The following is an 18,682-nucleotide window of genomic DNA, read 5'->3' as shown; positions in this document are numbered from 1 at the left end:
CTACAATTTCGCCTTTATTTCGCCCCCACTGGCACCCCTTGTCGTCCACTCAATTCAAAGTGCTTTACCTGCCTGGGATACATATGTTTACATTGCCAAAGCAAGCTAAATATACAATACACATATTTTCCTTTATTCGCTTTCACCCGCTCGGTCCTGTGATAAGCAAACCCAAGCACGGGGAGGAGCTGCCGTCTCGTGCGGCCCCCATCCCTTTCTCCCCTGATACTAATTTCACCCACCAGAGAGAGAGAGAGAGAGATGAAAAGTAAGGAAACGGGGGAAAGAGAGACGGGTGTGTTGCTTGTCCTCTTCATATGAGCGGAAAGGCGTCATATTCGGTGCAGCTCGAGCGCTGTTGTTGGCCGGGGCTCACACGAGAGGGAGAGAGAGAGAAGGAAGAGGGGCTGCTTTACAGATAACGGAACAGTGAAAGGAGAAAGCGCTAGCGACGAGTCATAAAAACGTCAAAATCGGTGTAAAACCGGGTAAGACAACAGCGCGCGTCCTGTTTCCCTCATAATTTCGATTCGAGCCAACTGGGATCGGGATGGATATATCTTCTGCACCATTTGTCAGATCTCCCGCTAGAGAGGACCGTGCCTCACGCGCAGCAGCAGCACCACCACCACCACCGAAATCGTGTTTTCTTCTCGGATGCTCCCATTAGATACAGAACAACGGTAGATATCGATTAGTGGCTAGTATTCGAATGCGGCGCGCACTGCCCGGGATAACGGTAGATTGAACCTGCTGGCTGCCATCGACTGAACAAACGGAGACGTACCAACGGGACCTCGGGATTCGTGGTCGTTCAGCTATCCTAGGCACTGCAGCCTAGCAGGCAGCCCCCTTCGTCGCAAGATACAGGGAGAAACCGTAGGATACTAGCCTACACTCTCTCCCTGATGCAAAACACCGCCGCAGCGCAGCGTCGAGAAACTATGCAGCTGTTTGATAAGATACATATGTAACGGGGGAATTACGGGAGACCCTGGCCGGGTTCTCTGTCTGATCTGCGCACCCAGGCTGATAACGGAGGCTCCGGTAACGGGATTGGAATGGCATAGATTGCTTTTTTTCAACACGGTGACCGACGAACAGAACGGATACATATCTGACATGACTATCTGCATCTAGAGACCTCAAACACAGGCGATGGGTAAGAAAAGCCTTTCCTTTTCTTGTGGGGAAATATAGAGGGGAATATCGGCCAGTGACGTGCATTTTCAAAGACCCGTGGTCTGTCATAATGCACTTGTATGACTGCAAATAATGCACTTGTATGACTGCAATGTAGATGGGTGTCTGTGTGTGTGTGTGTGTGTTGGTGCTTTCACGACAACTGGGAACTTTGAAAAATAGGTTAAATCATGACATCCGTTATCTTTAGGTCAATTCTGAGTTGGATGACCGTTCAAAACGAGTCGGAGCTCGTTTTTTCCCCCCGAGTTCCCAGTTGTCTGGAACGCACTTGAGTCGGAAGCCGAAGATTTCCGAGTTCCCAGTTGTTTTGAACGCGGCATGTGTAGCCTATATATAGGCCTAGTTGGGGGTAAGGCCAAGATATAGGGACATGATATTGGTGATGAATTTGATGATGATGGATATTGTTATAATAATCTATTAGCCTATGGTCTTAGCAACCACAACCAAAATAAGTACGATCTGAATGCAAGCTGGTTCCGAATTTTATTCTCTGTCCATTCCCCCAAAAAATATTCGCGTGCGATTATGATCTTGAATATTAGGTGACGTTCCAGAATTCAGATGATTCTTTACTTCTTGAGAGTTGACAAGACAGTCGTATCCCGAGAAAGGCCTATTAGGTTTTGTTTTTGGTTGTTATCGTGTCTGCAGATGCAGAATTACATTCACTTCACTTGCTACAGTAGAGATGCAGTGTTACATTCTGCAGTGATAGAAACATCCAATTCAGACCATGTTGTTTGGTTTATACACTTAGAAAAAAGGTGTTATCCAGAACCTTAAAGGGTTATTCGGCTGTCCCCATAGGAGAACCTTTTGAATCCTTTTTGGTTCCATGTAAAATCATTTTGGGTTCAATGTAGAACACCTAAAAGGGTTCTACCTCGAACCCAAAAGGGTTGTGCCGGAACCAAAAAGGTTCTCCTATGGGGACATGAGAAGAACCCTTTTGGAGCCCATTTTTTCTAAGAGTGTAGGCCTGTGCAGTGAATGCAGATTTAGGGCCTAGAGAATAACAGACTGTCAAGTCCCATTATAACAGCCTACCTAAACCAGCAGTAGTAAAGGGCTTCAGGAAGCAGTTGTCCCTTCAGATATAGCATAGATCTGATCTAGGATCAGCTTATCCTCACCAACCCTGACCTTTACCATTATGAGACTAATGATAATAATCCATTATAAGCTCATGTAGGGGAAAACCTTGTACCTACACATTTTACAAGCATTTCGCTACACCCACAATAACATCTGCTAAATATGTGTATGGGACCAAAAACATTTGATTTGATTGTGTGTGTGTGTGTGTGTGTGTGTGTGTGTGTGTGTGTGTGTGTGTGTGTGTGTGTGTGTGTGTGTGTGTGTGTGAGAGAGAGAGAAGACCGTTACAGACATACACCATTTGGTAGGCATGCCTAAGGCCTTGTTGTTTCCTCATATTGCTAGAGGGATGTCTAAGGATGGAGTGACGATTGGTTGATCCATCTCCATTTACTCTGCGGCTAGCCCGGGAGTTGTGAGTTAGTGGTCGGAATGGGTGTGTGGGTGTGTTCCCTGGGTGTGTGGGTATGTGTGTGTGTCGCTGTGTGTGGGTTGCACTTGCTCATGTGAAACAACTCACAAAATCATTTCTCAAGGGGTGTATCTTAATAGTCAATTGCAGCTTCCTCATCTTCATATGATATCAAGATGATGGCTGTGTTCCTCGTTCAAGCTAACATGACTGGGTCTGTGAATACATCAGTTTAGGTGAAGGAAAGGAGACAAGGAGAGGAAGTAAACCAGGACTATGGAGATACACCCCTTGGGAACGGTTCCCTGACTGAGGCTGAGGTATCTGAAGAATCCAAATTAGTTGTGAGTTATGCGTTGTGAACTAGTGGTCGCTGGGTGGTGTGCGTGTGTGTGTGTGTGTGTGTGTGTGTGTGTGTGTGTGTGTGTGTGTGTGTGTGTGTGTGTGTGTGTGTGTGTGTGTGTGTGTGTGTGTGTGTGTGTGCCTCTGTGGGTCTCTGTGGGTCTGTGTGTGTGTTGCACATCTGGAAATTATGTGGAAATTGAGCAAGTTGAGTTGACTAAACTGCTTGGAGTAACCCTGGATTGTAAACTGTCATGGTAAAAACATATTGATACAACAGTAGCTGGCGCTGACAGATAGGGCAGCCCTGCTTCTAGCTCCTAGGCAACTTTGCAGTATTTAGTTTTTTTATATGTTATTTCTTACAATATTACCCCAGAATTTTTGTTGTGTTATTACATAGAGCCGGGAAGGACTTTTGGATATCAGAGCGGCAAAATTTGAGGAAAACACTAGCGAAGTTCTATCAACACATTGAGTGTGGTACTCGCGCTGCTAAAACACTCAACCACTGCTTCTCAAACTTCCAGGATACCTACAAGGCCCGCCCTCCCTTCTGCAAATCTGGTCACGACTCTATTTTGCTACCTCCTTTCTTATAGGCAGAAACTCAAACAGAAAGTACCCTGGTCTGACCAATCAGAATCCATGCTTCAAGATTGTTTTGATCACGCAGACTGGGATATGTTCCGGGTAGCCTCCGAGAATAACATTGACGAATACACTGATACGGTGACTGAGTTTATCAGGAAGTGTATAGGAGATGTTGTACCCACTGTGACTATTAAAACCTACCCTAACCAGAAACCGTGGATAGAAAGCCAGCAAACCCACCGCATTTAACCATGGCAAGGCGACTGGGAATATGGACGAATACAAACAGTGTAGTTATTCCCTCCGTAAGGCAATCAAACAAACAAAACGTCAGTATAGAGACAAAGTGGAGTCGCAATTCAACAGCTCAGACACGAGACGTATGTGGCAGGGTCTACAGACAATCACGGACAACAAAGGATAACACAGTGCCACCGACGCGGCCCACTACCAAGGACTGTGGGCTCTCCTTTTCCGTGTCCGACGCGAGTAAGACATTTAAGCGTGTTAACCTTCAAAAGGCTGCCGGCCCAGACGGCATTTACATTTACATTTACATTTAAGTCATTTAGCAGACGCTCTTATCCAGAGCGACTTACAAATTGGATCCCTAGCCGCATCCTCAGAGCAAGCACAGACCAGTTGGCTGGAGTGTTTATGGAAATATTCAATCTCCTCCTATCCCAGTCTGCTGTCCCCACATGCTTCAAGATGGCCACCATTGTTCCTGTACCCAAGAAATCAAAGGTAACTGAGCTAAATGACTATCGCCCCTTAGCACTCACTTCTGTCAACATGAAGTGCTTTGAGAGACTAGTCAAGGATCATATCACCTCTACCTTACCTGACACCCTAGACCCACTTCAATTTGCTTACCTCCCCAATAGATCCACAGACGATGCAATTGCACTGCACACTGCCCTATCCCATCTGGACAAGAGGAATACCTATGAAGAATGCTGTTATAGCTCAGCATTCAACACATAGTACCCTCCAAACTCATCATTAAGCTTGGGGCCCTGGGTTTGAACCCCGCCCTGTGCAACTGGGTCCTGGACTTCCTGACGGGCCGCCCCCAGGTGGTGAAGGTAAGAAACAACACCTCCACTTCGCTGATCCTCAACACAGGGGGCCCACAAGGGTGTGTGCTCAGCCCCCTCCTGTACTCCCTGTTCACCCATGTCTGTGTGACCATGCACACCTCCAACTCAATCATCAAGTCTGCAGACGACACAACAGTAGTAGGCCTGATTACCAACAATGATGAGACAGCCTACAGGGAGGAGGTGAGGGCCCTGGGAGTGTGGTTCCAGGAAAACAACCTCTCACTCAACGCCAAGAAAACAAACGAGCTGATCATGGACTTCAGGAAGCCGCAGAGGGAGCACCCCCCCTATCCACATCGAAGGGACCGCAGTGGAGAAGGTGGAAAGCTTCAAGTTCTTCAGTGTACACATCACTGACAAACTAAAATGGTCCACCCACACAGACAGTGTTGTGAAGAAGGCGCAACAGCGCCTCTTCAACCTCAGGAGGCTGAAGAAATGTGTCTTGGCACCTAAAACCATCACAAACTTTTACAGATGCACAATTGAGAGCATCCTGTCGGGCTGTATCACCTCCTGCAACCGCAGGGCTCTCCAGAGGGTGGCTCTCCAGAGGGTGGCTCTCCAGAGGGTGGCTCTCCAGAGGGTGGTGCTTCACCGGGGGCAAACTACCTGCCCTCCGGGACACCTACAGCACCCGATGTCACAGGAAGGCCAAAAAGATCATCAAGGACAACAACCACCCGAGCCACAGCCTGTTCACCCCGAAATCATCCAGAAGGCAAGGCCAGTACAGGTGCATCAAAGCTGGGACCAAGATATTGAAAAACAGCTTCTATCTCAAGGCCATCAGACTATTAAATAGCCATCAGTAGCACCTTAGAGGCTGCTGCCCTATATACATAGACTTGAAATCCCTGGCCACTTTAATAATGGAACACTGGTCACTTTAATAATGTTTACATATTTTGCCTTACTCATCTCATATGTATATACTGTATTCTATTATATTCTACTGTATCTTAGTCTATGCCGCTCCGACATTGTTCGCCCAAATATTTATATATTCTTAATTCCATTCCTTTACTTTAGAGTTGTGTATTGTTGTGAAATTGTTAGATATTACTTGTTAGATATTACTGCACTGTCGGAGCTAGAAACACAAGCGTTAAAGCTAAACCCGCAATAACGTCTGCTAAACACATGTATGTGACCAATAAGATTTGATTTGATTGAAGATGGAGAGAAGTCTTTCCATAATAAATCGTTGCTCTGCCTTAACAGCACTATCAACAAGGCAGGTCCTACAGGCCCTAGTTTTGTCTCACTTGGACTACTGTTCAGTCGTGTGGTCAGGTGCCACAAAGAGGGACCTCTATTCCACATCAAGTAACTGATGCAAGCAGTAAAATTAGATTTAAAAAACAGATAAAAAACACCTTATGGAACAGCGGGGACTGTGAAGCGACACAAACATAGGCACAGACACATGCATACACACACACGATAACATACGCACTGTACACACACGTACACATGGATTATGTGTTGTGGATATGTGTTAGTGGAGAAGGCTCCTGAGGGCACACACTTAGTGTGTTGTGAATGTATTGTAATGTTTGACATTGTTTTTTAAATGTATTTTTAAAAAACCTTTATTTAACTAGGCAAGTCAGTTAAGAACAAATTCTGATTCACAATGACGGCCTACCAAAAGGCAAAAGGTCTCCTGTAGGGACGGGGGCCTGAGATTAAACATGAAAAATAAACACAATGTAAATATAGGACAAAACACACGTCACGACAAGAGAGACAACACGACATAAAGAGAGACCTAAGACAACAACATAGCAAGGTAGCAACACATGACAACACAGCATGGTAGCAACACAACATAACAACAACATGGTAGCAACACAACATAACAACAACATGGTAGCAACACAACATGGTAACAGCACAAAACATGGTACAAACATTATTGGCCACATTCCATGATTGAGTCTTTGAATGAAAAGATTGAGATAAAACTGTCCAGTTTGAGTGTTTGTTGCAGCTCGTTCCAGTCGCTAGCTGCAGTGAACTGAAAAGAGAAGCGACCCAGGGATGTGTGTGCTTTGGGGACCTTTAACAGAATGTGACTGGCAGAACGAGTGTTGAATGTGGAGGATGAGGGCTGCAGTAGATATCTCAGATAGGGGGGAGTGAGGCCTAAGAGGGGTTTATAAATAAGCATCAATCAGTGGGTCTTACAGAGATGACCAGTTTACAGAGGAGTATAGAGTGCAGTGATGTGTCCTATAAGGAGCATTGGTGGCAAATCTGATAGCCGAATGGTAAAGAACATCTAGCCGCTCGAGAACACCCTTACCTGCCGATCTATAAATGACGTCTCCGTAATCTAGCATGGGTAGGATGGTCATCTGAATCAGGGTTAGTTTGGCAGCTGGGGTGAAAGAGGAACGATTACCATAGAGGAAACCAAGTCTAGATTTAACTTTAGCCTGCAGCTTTGATATGTGCTGAGAGAAGGACAGTGCACCGTCTAGCCATACTCCCAAGTACTTGTATGAGGTGACTACCTCAAGCTCTAAACCCTCAGAGGTAGTAATCACACCTGTAGGAAGAGGGGTATTCTTCTTACCAAACCACATGACCTTTGTTTTGGAGGTGTTCTGAACAAGGTTAAGGGTAGAGAAAGCTTCTTGGACACTAAGAAAGCTTTGTTGTAGACCATTTAACACAAAATCCGGGGAGGGGCCAGCTCAGTATAAGACTGTATCATCTACATATAAATGGATGAGAGAGCTTTCTACTGCCTGAGCTATGTTGTTGATGTAAATTGAGAAGAGCGTGGGGCCTAGGATCGAGCCTTGGGGTAGTCCCTTGGTGACAGGCAGTGACTGAGACAGCAGGTTTTCTGACTTTATACACTGCACTCTTTGAGAGAGGTAGATAGCAAACCAGGCCAAAGACCCCTCAGAGACACCAATACTCCTTAGCCGGCGCACAAGAATGGAATGGTCTGCCGCAGGTATTTCCAAACTGCCATCGGGGGTACTCCAAATAAAAATGCGATTGACATTTACATTTTTCTTTTCACTCTTGAGCAGACATTTACAAACAAAACATGCCATTTTGAAAAATAAGACACAGGAGTGTTTTGAGCGAGAATTAAGATGACTTTTGAGTAGTAAGAAATGTATTAAAGCAACAGATACAATTAATAAGAATGGGCTAAAAATGTTTTATATGGTGAGTTACCGAGTGGCTAGGACAGGCAAGCCCCATACTATTGTGGAGGACTTAATTCTTGCTGCTGCCGCGGAGATGGCTGGGACAATGCTGGGGGAAAAGGCCCCAAAAACTATACAGACAATGCCTTCATCAAACAACACTGTTTCATGACGCATCAGTGACATGGCAGGAGATGTTTTGAAACAATTACCACTTCGCATACAAGCCAATGAATTATATGCGTTGCAGCTGGATGAGTCAACAGACGTGGCGGGCCTGGCACAGCTCCTGGTATATGTCCGTTACATTTATGGGGGGTCAATTAAGGAAGACATCTTCTTCTGCAAACGACTGGAAATCAGAACAACAAGAGAGGATATTTTTAAAGTACTGGACAGCTTTGTGGCATCAAATGGACTTTGGTGGTCAAGATGTGTTGGTATCTGTACTGATGGCGCAAAAGCCATGACAGGGAGACATAGTCCAGTGGTAACGTGTGCAAGCAGTTGCTCCCGACGCCACTTGGGTACACTGCAGCATCCACCAAGAGGTGCTTGCTGCCAAAGGAATGCTTGACAGCTTGGAAAACATTTTTGACACTACAGTGAAAATGGTTAACTTTGTTTAAAGCAAGGCCCCTGAACTCTTGTGTATTTTCTGCACTATGCAATGATATGGGCAGCGACAATGTAACGCTTTTACAACATACAGAAAGAAGTGCGCTGGTTATCAAGGGGCAAAGGATTGACTCGTTTTTTTAAATTGAGAGACGAGCTTAAAGTTTTCTTTACTGACCATCATTTTCACTTGTCTGACTGCTTGCATGATGACGAGTTTCTCACACGACTGGCCTATCTTGGTGATGTTTTTTCTCGCCTGAATAATCTGAATCTACGATAACAGGGACTCTCCGCAACTATATTCAATGTGCGGGACAAAATTGAGGCTACGATTAAGAAGTTGGAGCTCTTCAATGTCTGCATTAACCAGGACAACACACAGGTCTTTCCATCATTGTCTGATTTGTTTGTGTGCAAATGAACACAAGCTTACGGACAATGTCAAATGTGATACAGCAAAGCACCTGAGTGAGTTGGGTGCGCAATTACGCAGTACTTTCCCGAAATGGACGACACAAACAACTGGATTCGTTATTCCTTTCATGCCCTGCCTCCAGTCCACTTACCGATATCTGAACAAAAGAAATTGCAACAAGCAGTTCTGTGAAAATGGAATTTAATCATAAGCTACTGGCAGATTTCTGGATTGGGCTGTGCTCAGAGTGTACTGCCTTGGAAAATCACGCTGTTAAGACACTGATGCCCTTTGTAACCACGTACATATGTGAGAGTGGATTCTCGGCCCTCACTAGCATGAAAACTAAATACAGGCACGGACTATATCCTTTCAAGCACACCCTTCTCATTAACCTGTGGTGAGTTATTCACAATTTTCAATTAACAAATAAAGTTTTATATGTAAGATGGCTAAATAAAGATCTAAATTATTGATTATGATTATATTATTATTTGTGCCCTTGTCCTATAAAAGCTCTTTGTCACTTCCCACGAGCCAGGTTGTGACAAACTCACACTCATTCTTATGTTTAATAAATGTATCGTAAAGTGTGTGTGTGGCAGGCTTACAATGATGGCAAAAAAACTACATTTGAGAGTGCGCTGACCCTGGTGCTAGAGGGGGTACGCAGCTGGAGGGTGAATGTTTGAAGGGGTAGGCAGCTGGAGGGTGAATGTTTGAAGGGGTAGCCAGCTGGAGATTGAATGTTTGATGGGGTAGGCAGCTGGAGGTTGAATGTTTGAAGGGGTAGGCAGCTGGAGGTTGAATGTTTGAAGGGGTAGGCAGCTGGAGGTTGAATGTTTGAAGGGGTAGGCAGCTGGAGGTTGAATGTTTGAAGGGGTAGGCAGCTGGAGGTTGAATGTTTGAAGGGGTAGGCAGCTGGAGGTTGAATGTTTGAAGGGGTAGGCAGCTGGAGGTTGAATGTTTGAAGGGGTAGGCAGCTGGAGGTTGAATGTTTGATGGGGTAGGCAGCTGGAGGTTGAATGTTTGAAGGGGTAGGCAGCTGGAGGTTGAATGTTTGAAGGGGTAGGCAGCTGGAGGTTGAATGTTTTATGGGGTAGGCAGCTGGAGGGTGAATGTTTGAAGGGGTAGGCAGCTGGAGGTTGAATGTTTGAAGGGGTAGGCAGCTGGAGGTTGAATGTTTGAAGGGGTACGCAGCTGGAGGGTGAATGTTTGAAGGGGTAGGCAGCTGGAGGTTGAATGTTTGAAGGGGTAGGCAGCTGGAGGTTGAATGTTTTGAAGGGGTAGGCAGCTGGAGGGTGAATGTTTGAAGGGGTAGGCAGCTGGAGGTTGAATGTTTGAAGGGGTAGGCAGCTGGAGGTTGAATGTTTGAAGGGGTACGGAGCTGGAGGTTGAATGTTTGAAGGGGTAGGCAGCTGGAGTTTGAATGTTTGATGGGGTAGGCAGCTGGAGGTTGAATGTTTGATGGGGTAGGCAGCTGGAGGTTGAATGTTTGATGGGGTAGGCAGCTGGAGGTTGAATGTTTGAAGGGGTAGGCAGCTGGAGGTTGAATGTTTGAAGGGGTAGGCAGCTGGAGGATGAATGTTTGAAGGGGTAGGCAGCTGGAGGTTGAATGTTTGAAGGGGTAGGCAGCTGGAGGTTGAATGTTTGAAGGGGTAGGCAGCTGGAGGGTGAATGTTTGAAGGGGTAGGCAGCTGGAGGGTGAATGTTTGAAGGGGTAGGCAGCTGGAGGTTGAATGTTTGAAGGGGTAGGCAGCTGGAGGTTGAATGTTTGATGGGGTAGGCAGCTGGAGGTTGAATGTTTGAAGGGGTAGGCAGCTGGAGGGTGAATGTTTGAAGGGGTAGGCAGCTGGAGGGTGAATGTTTGAAGGGGTAGGCAGCTGGAGGGTGAATGTTTGAAGGGGTAGGCAGCTGGAGGGTGAATGTTTGAAGGGGTAGGCAGCTGGAGGTTGAATGTTTGAAGGGGTAGGCAGCTGGAGGGTGAATGTTTGAAGGGGTAGGCAGCTGGAGGGTGAATGTTTGAAGGGGTAGGCAGCTGGAGGTTGAATGTTTGAAGGGGTAGGCAGCTGGAGGGTGAATGTTTGATGGGGTAGGCAGCTGGAGGTTGAATGTTTGAAGGGGTAGGCAGCTGGAGGGTGAATGTTTGAAGGGGTAGGCAGCTGGAGGTTGAATGTTTGAAGGGGTAGGCAGCTGGAGGTTGAATGTTTGAAGGGGTAGGCAGCTGGAGGGTGAATGTTTGAAGGGGTAGGCAGCTGGAGGTTGAATGTTTGAAGGGGTAGGCAGCTGGAGGTTGAATGTTTGAAGGGGTAGGCAGCTGGAGGTTGAATGTTTGAAGGGGTAGGCAGCTGGAGGGTGAATGTTTGAAGGGGTAGGCAGCTGGAGGGTGAATGTTTGAAGGGGTAGGCAGCTGGAGGTTGAATGTTTGAAGGGGTAGGCAGCTGGAGGGTGAATGTTTGAAGGGGTAGGCAGCTGGAGGTTGAATGTTTGATGGGGTAGGCAGCTGGAGGGTGAATGTTTGAAGGGGTAGGCAGCTGGAGGGTGAATGTTTGAAGGGGTAGGCAGCTGGAGGGTGAATGTTTGATGGGGTAGGCAGCTGGAGGGTGAATGTTTGAAGGGGTAGGCAGCTGGAGGGTGAATGTTTGATGGGGTAGGCAGCTGGAGGTTGAATGTTTGAAGGGGTAGGCAGCTGGAGGTTGAATGTTTGAAGGGGTAGGCAGCTGGAGGTTGAATGTTTGAAGGGGTAGGCAGCTGGAGGGTGAATGTTTGAAGGGGTAGGCAGCTGGAGGGTGAATGTTTGAAGGGGTAGGCAGCTGGAGGTTGAATGTTTGAAGGGGTAGGCAGCTGGAGGGTGAATGTTTGATGGGGTAGGCAGCTGGAGGGTGAATGTTTGAAGGGGTAGGCAGCTGGAGGGTGAATGTTTGAAGGGGTAGGCAGCTGGAGGGTGAATGTTTGAAGGGGTAGGCAGCTGGAGGTTGAATGTTTGATGGGGTAGGCAGCTGGAGGTTGAATGTTTGATGGGGTAGGCAGCTGGAGGTTGAATGTTTGAAGGGGTTGGCAGCTGGAGGTTGAATGTTTGAAGGGGTAGGCAGCTGGAGGTTGAATGTTTGAAGGGGTAGGCAGCTGGAGGGTGAATGTTTGAAGGGGTAGGCAGCTGGAGGTTGAATGTTTGAAGGAGTAGGCAGCTGGAGGGTGAATGTTTGAAGGGGTAGGCAGCTGGAGGTTGAATGTTTGAAGGAGTAGGCAGCTGGAGGGTGAATGTTTGAAGGAGTAGGCAGCTGGAGGGTGAATGTTTGATGGGGTAGGCAGCTGGAGGGTGAATGTTTGAAGGGGTAGGCAGCTGGAGGGTGAATGTTTGATGGGGTAGGCAGCTGGAGGGTGAATGTTTGAAGGGGTACGGGACGACAAAAAGTTTGGGAACCACTGGTCTACCGTATCAAAAGCTTTGGCCACGTCAATGAAAATAGCAGCACAGCATCGCTTTATAACTGCCTTAATGTTGCTGGACCCCAGGAAGAGTAGCTGCTGATGGGGATACATAGTAAATACAAATACACACTCAGTCGTTTCTCAAGGGTCTATCTCACTTTCAAAATGTATCCTTTCCTCCTAACATCATTGAACACGATTGGGTCTGTAAATTCAATGCAGAGACTAGTCTTTTCACATCGATGTAGATCATCAAGGAGAGGAGATGAGGAGACAAGGAGAGGAAGCAAACAAAGACTATTGAGATACACCCCTTGGGAACGGTTCACTAACTGAGGTGGGGGTATCTGATGTAGCCTGGTTGGTTGGTTCGCTCTGAAGGTCTGCCAACGATCCAGCGGCAGTGCTGACACTGAAGACCACAGCTGTTGCACCACAGTAGAGAAAGGGGAGAGTGTGTGTGTGTGTGTGTGTGTGTGTGTGTGTGTGTGTGTGTGTGTGTGTGTGTGTGTGTGTGTGTGTGTGTGTGTGTGTGTGTGTGTGTGTGTGTGTGTGTGTGTGTGTGTGTGTGTGTGTTTCACTCCACAAGAATAGTAAACAAACACAAATTTGACCAACTGGGGACATTTTGTTAGTCCCCACGAGGTTAAATGCTATTTCTAGGGGTATAGGGTTAAGGTTAGAATTAGTGGGGTTAGTTTTAGGGTTATGTTTAGGGTTAGGAGCTAGGGTTAGGTTTAAGGTTAGGGTTAGGAGCTAGGGTTAGGTTTAGGGTTAGGAGCTAGGGTTAGGTTTAGGGTTAGGTTTAAGGTTAGGTTTTTGGGTAAAGGGTTAGGGTAAGGGTAAAATTATTGGTTAGGGTTATGGTTAGGTATAGGGTTAAGGTTAGGGAAAATAGGATTTTGAATGGGACTGAATTGTGTGGCCCCACAAGGTTAGCTGTCCAAGACTGTGTGTGTATGTGTGTGTGTCCTAAGAGAGAGGAGGACTAGGTTCTCGGTACTCCCCCAGTCTAAATGAGGCTCTGACACAGCGTTGCTTAGTTGGTGGCCTTGTTTGCCCTTCGCTTCCACTGAAAGCCGAAAACAGGAAATGCAAATGTGACAGAGAGTGGGGGGGCAACATGTTCTCTGATATCATAACAGTAGAGCCATTTGACAGTAAAGCCTTCTCTGATATCATAACAGTAGAGCCATTTGACAATAAAGCCTTCTCTGATGGCATAACAGTAGAGCCATTTGACAGGAAAGCCTTCTCTGATGGCATAACAGTAGAGCCATTTGACAGGAAAGCCTTCTCTGATGGCATAACAGTAGAGCCATTTGACAGGAAAGCCTTCTCTGATGGCATAACAGTAGAGCCATTTGACAGGAAAGCCTTCTCTGATGGCATAACAGTAGAGCCATTTGACAGGAAAGCCTTCTCTGATGGCATAACAGTAGAGCCATTTGACAGGAAAGCCTTCTCTGATGGCATAACAGTAGAGCCATTTGACAGGAAAGCCTTCTCTGATGGCATAACAGTAGAGCCATTTGACTTGACACTCAACAAATAGAATGAAGGAAATCAGAGAGAATATGGAGAGAGCAAGTATCAAGGGAAACAAGAGAGAGAAAGAGAGAGTTAGAGGGGGGATAAGCGATAAAGAAAGAGGATGAAAGAGAGGTAGAAAGAAAAAGTGAAAGAGAGAAAGGGTGAGAGAGATCAGAAAGAGAGAGAGAGGGAGAGAGAGATCATATTAGTGTATAAATAGCTCGTCTCGCAGAGTACCATCTTTTTGAATAACTGGGCTCTGGTGGACTCGCACTGCAGATTGGTGTCTGAATACACCCTCTCCTTCTCTCCTTCTCTGCCTCCCTGTCTTCCTCTCCAACCCCCTTTCCTCCTCTCCTCCCCTCTTTTTCTCCCTCATCTTCTCATCCCTTCCTGTCTCTCTCTCTTCACCCCTCCTGCCTCCCTCTCTTCACCTGCCCTGCCTCTCTCTCTCTCTTCACACATCCTGTCTCTCTCTCTTCTCCCTCCTGCCTCTCTCTCTTCACCCGCCTGGCCTCCCTCTCTTCACCCGCCCTGCCTCTCTCTCTTCACCCCACCTGCCTCTCTCTCTTCACCTGCCCTGCCTCTCTCTCTTCACCCCCCAGCCTCTCTCTCTTCACCTGCCCTGCCTCTCTCTCTTCACCCTGAACCTAACCCCTCTCTCTCTTCACTCCTCCTGCCTCCCTCTCCTCACCCACCCTGCCTCTCTCTCTTCACCTGCCCTGCCTCTCTCTCTTCACCCTAAACCTAACCCCTCTCTCTCTTCACCTGCCCTGCCTCTCTCTCTTCACCTGCCCTGCCTCTCTCTCTTCACCCTAAACCTAACCCCTCTCTCTCTTCACCTGCCCTGCCTCTCTCTCTTCACCTGCCCTGCTTCTCTCTCTTCACCCGCCCTGCCTCTCTCTTCCCCCCTCCTGCCTCTCTCTCATCATCCCTCCTGCCTCTCTCTTCATCCCTCCTGCCTCTCTCTCTTCATCCCTCCTGCCTCTCTCTCTTCCCCACTCTTGCCTCTCTCTCTTCATCCCTCCTGCCTCTCTCTCTTCCCCACTCTTGCCTCTCTCTCTCCACCCCTCCTCCCCTCTTGATAAGGATCAGATTCTATCCCTTTCTCTAACACACCTCTCTCTCTCTCTCTCTCTCTCCTCCTTTCCTCCCCTCCTTCCTGTATTCCTCTTTTCACCCTCCTTCCATCACTCCTTCAACAGCTGTGTCCTCCTGTAATCACCACTGGCTCTAAAATAGACCAAGAGTAGCCAGCCAAACTACAGGCGACTTCACATTAAACCATTTAACAACCATGTGTGAAAGATCTCCCCTCAATCCTCACCTTAGCCATTAGACTGGAAAAACACCAAACAGTATCTAGAAGACTTGGAGCCACTTCATGCTATTCTCACTTACACTCACACTCACACACACACACACACACACACACACACACACACACACACACACACACACACACACACACACACACACACACACACACACACACAGACACACACACACACACACACACACACACACACACACACACATACACACACACACACACACACACACACACACACACACACACACACACACACACACACACACACACACACACACCACACACACACACACACACACACACACACACAGACACACACACACACATCCTCTGCCTGGAACGGCTACAGAGAAGAAGGGGGATACGAGGGAGGGAGAGAGAGGAAGCGAGGAAAGAGAGATCTGAGCATGTGTTTTCGTCCACTCTAATCCACAGTGGTTGAATTCTCCATCCTCTTTAGCAAGCACACACACTCACACAATCACACTCACACTTACACACACACACACAATGTTTGACAGCTGGATTGCACGTTTAAATTCATGCCATGCTGGGCCCTCTGCCAAGATGAAGTGTGTGGTAAAGTAGGTTCTTGAAATGTTCAGATCAATTCATTTGGTCATAGATAGGTAATGCAGCTGTCTTGGTAGAGCAGAGCAGCACTTGGTTCCCTGGAAGCAGGGCCGTGCACAGACCGTGCACAGACCACTCACAGACTCGTTGAGCAATTATTACAAGAAGAGGGGAAAGCTGCCAAATCTAATGAGGAAAATATTTAGCAAAACTATTTTGAACTGGAATAAATGCTGTGTTATCACCAACACAATTCATTTATTGCCGCTGTCATGTATCCCATTCATTTTCAAACTTTTTGATCCGCGACCCCCAAAGGGAGTGCTCGTTGCCAGCCAGGTGGAGGGCAGCCTGTCTGAGGAGTGCTCGTTGCCAGCCAGGTGGAGGGCAGCCTGTCTGAGGAGTGCTCGTTGCCAGCCAGGTGGAGGGCAGCCTGCCTGAGGAGTGCTCGTTGCCAGCCAGGTGGAGGGCAGCCTGTCTGAGGAGTGCTCGTTGCCAGCCAGGTGGAGGGCAGCCTGTATGAGGAGTGCTCGTTGCCAGCCAGGTGGAGGGCAGCCTGTATGAGGAGTGCTCGTTGCCAGCCAGGTGGAGGGCAGCCTGCCTGAGGAGTGCTCGTTGCCAGCCAGGTGGAGGGCAGCCTGTCTGAGGAGTGCTCGTTGCCAGCCAGGTGGAGGGCAGCCTGTATGAGGAGTGCTCGTTGCCAGCCAGGTGGAGGGCAGCCTGTCTGAGGAGTGCTCGTTGCCAGCCAGGTGGAGGGCAGCCTGCCTGAGGAGTGCTCGTTGCCAGCCAGGTGGAGGGCAGCCTGTCTGAGGAGTGCTCGTTGCCAGCCAGGTGGAGGGCAGCCTGTATGAGGAGTGCTCGTTGCCAGCCAGGTGGAGGGCAGCCTGTATGAGGAGTGCTCGTTGCCAGCCAGGTGGAGGGCAGCCTGTATGAGGAGTGCTCGTTGCCAGCCAGGTGGAGGGCAGCCTGTATGAGGAGTGCTCGTTGCCAGCCAGGTGGAGGGCAGCCTGTATGAGGAGTGCTCGTTGCCAGCCAGGTGGAGGGCAGCCTGTCTGAGGAGTGCTCGTTGCCAGCCAGGTGGAGGGCAGCCTGCCTGAGGAGTGCTCGTTGCCAGCCAGGTGGAGGGCAGCCTGTCTGAGGAGTGCTCGTTGCCAGCCAGGTGGAGGGCAGCCTGTATGAGGAGTGCTCGTTGCCAGCCAGGTGGAGGGCAGCCTGTATGAGGAGTGCTCGTTGCCAGCCAGGTGGAGGGCAGCCTGTCTGAGGAGTGCTCGTTGCCAGCCAGGTGGAGGGCAGCCTGTATGAGGAGTGCTCGTTGCCAGCCAGGTGGAGGGCAGCCTGTATGAGGAGTGCTCGTTGCCAGCCAGGTGGAGGGCAGCCTGTATGAGGAGTGCTCGTTGCCAGCCAGGTGGAGGGCAGCCTGTCTGAGGAGTGCTCGTTGCCAGCCAGGTAGCCCTCTTCTTCCTCACAAATATCGGAATCCATTTCCCAGAATATTTCATCTTCATCTCGTAGTATTGAAGGTAGTGTGATGTTACAGGCTGCTTATCTTTAGACATGTAGCCAAAAGCCAAACTAGGCCTTTCTGATATATTAAAATGATCAATCAAATCGCCAGGTACGCTATAATTGTTCTGGCAGTAGTAGTCAGTAGTAGATCGCTAAATGGTATTTAATATGGATAATATAAATGTAGGCCTAATCTGTTTTTTCCAGGCAAAACATGAGGAAATGAATCAAGTTATTTCTGGTCACTAGTCTGGATATGCCAGATTTGCGTGCTTTTATGAGCTTTTGTGTGCCAAAGCTGATGACTGGTCATTGGTCAACAATCAAGACACGCACGTTTTTGGTTCTGAATATATACCAGGCGGTGTCAGAAGAAGGCCCCAAAAAATTGTCAAAGACTCCAGTCACCCAAGTCATAGACTGTTCTCTCTGCTATCGCACGGCAAGCAGTACTGGAGCGCCAAGTCTAGGTCCAAAAGGCTTCTAAACAGCTTCTACCCCCAAGCCATAAGACTGCTGAAACATGAATCAAATGGCCACCCAGACTATTTACATTGATATCCCCCCTTTGGTTATACCGCTGCTACATGCTGTTTATTATTCATGCAGAGTCACTTTACCCCTACCTACATGTACACATTACCTCAACTAACCTGTATAGGGGATTGTGCGGGGTCATTGATTCAGTACCGGTACCCCCTGTATGTATATAGCCTCGTTATTGTTATGTCATCTTCTTGTGTTACTTGATTAGATTTTTTTACTTTAGTTTACTTTGTAAATATTTTCTTAACTCTATTTCTTGAACTGCATTGTTGGTTAAGGGCTTGTTTGGCTATTTTCTATCCTCCACTTTATTAAATAACTGTATGGGTAGGTGGTGTTTTTAGCTTAGCATTAGTTGCTACCCTGTTAACCATAAAGAGTGTCTCTCTTCCTCTGCCAGACATGGAGACATAGCTGCCAGAGTTCAAGAGTGGCTTGTGTGGTGTTTACAAATTTTTACAAGAATGTGAGGCCATCTATGAAAGCCTAAACAGAGATCAGCCTGTCTGTGTGTGTGTGACCTCAGAGCGGGGTCCTGGGTGCTCCCTCTTTCTAAATAAGGCTCTGACACTGTGCTGTCCTTGTCAGGGGGCCAAGCATAGTTTACCAGGCACACACACACACACACACACACAGTGGGCTAAAATAGAATCCACCACCTCTCTGTCTGGCAAACACTCTGACAGCTCTCTCTCTCTCTCTCTCTCTCTCTACTGCTTCTCTCTCTTCCCCTTACCCCCCCTCCATCTCTCTCTGTCCTTTGTATTCCAGCCCAGTGTCACCTTACAG

The 18,682-nt window shown here is 47.8% G+C and overlaps 1 protein-coding gene across 1 annotated transcript in view; it reads left to right on the top strand.

Moving 5' to 3' along the window:
* The first annotated feature begins 210 nt into the window (after window positions 1–210).
* LOC115177729 (beta-1,4-mannosyl-glycoprotein 4-beta-N-acetylglucosaminyltransferase) overlaps window positions 211–18,682 on the top strand; it is a 74,581-nt gene continuing 56,109 nt past the window's right edge. The window contains exon 1 of the mRNA XM_029738666.1: window positions 211–1,162. The gene's annotated coding sequence lies outside the window, so the exon portion shown is untranslated. The remainder of the gene's footprint in view (window positions 1,163–18,682) is intronic.

The sequence above is a fragment of the Salmo trutta genome, chromosome 38 (assembly GCF_901001165.1).
Source record: "Salmo trutta chromosome 38, fSalTru1.1, whole genome shotgun sequence".
NCBI classification, from domain to species: domain Eukaryota; kingdom Metazoa; phylum Chordata; class Actinopteri; order Salmoniformes; family Salmonidae; genus Salmo; species Salmo trutta.
The sequence above is the reverse complement of the archived record's forward strand: the minus strand, read 5'-3'. Positions and strand labels throughout refer to the sequence as shown.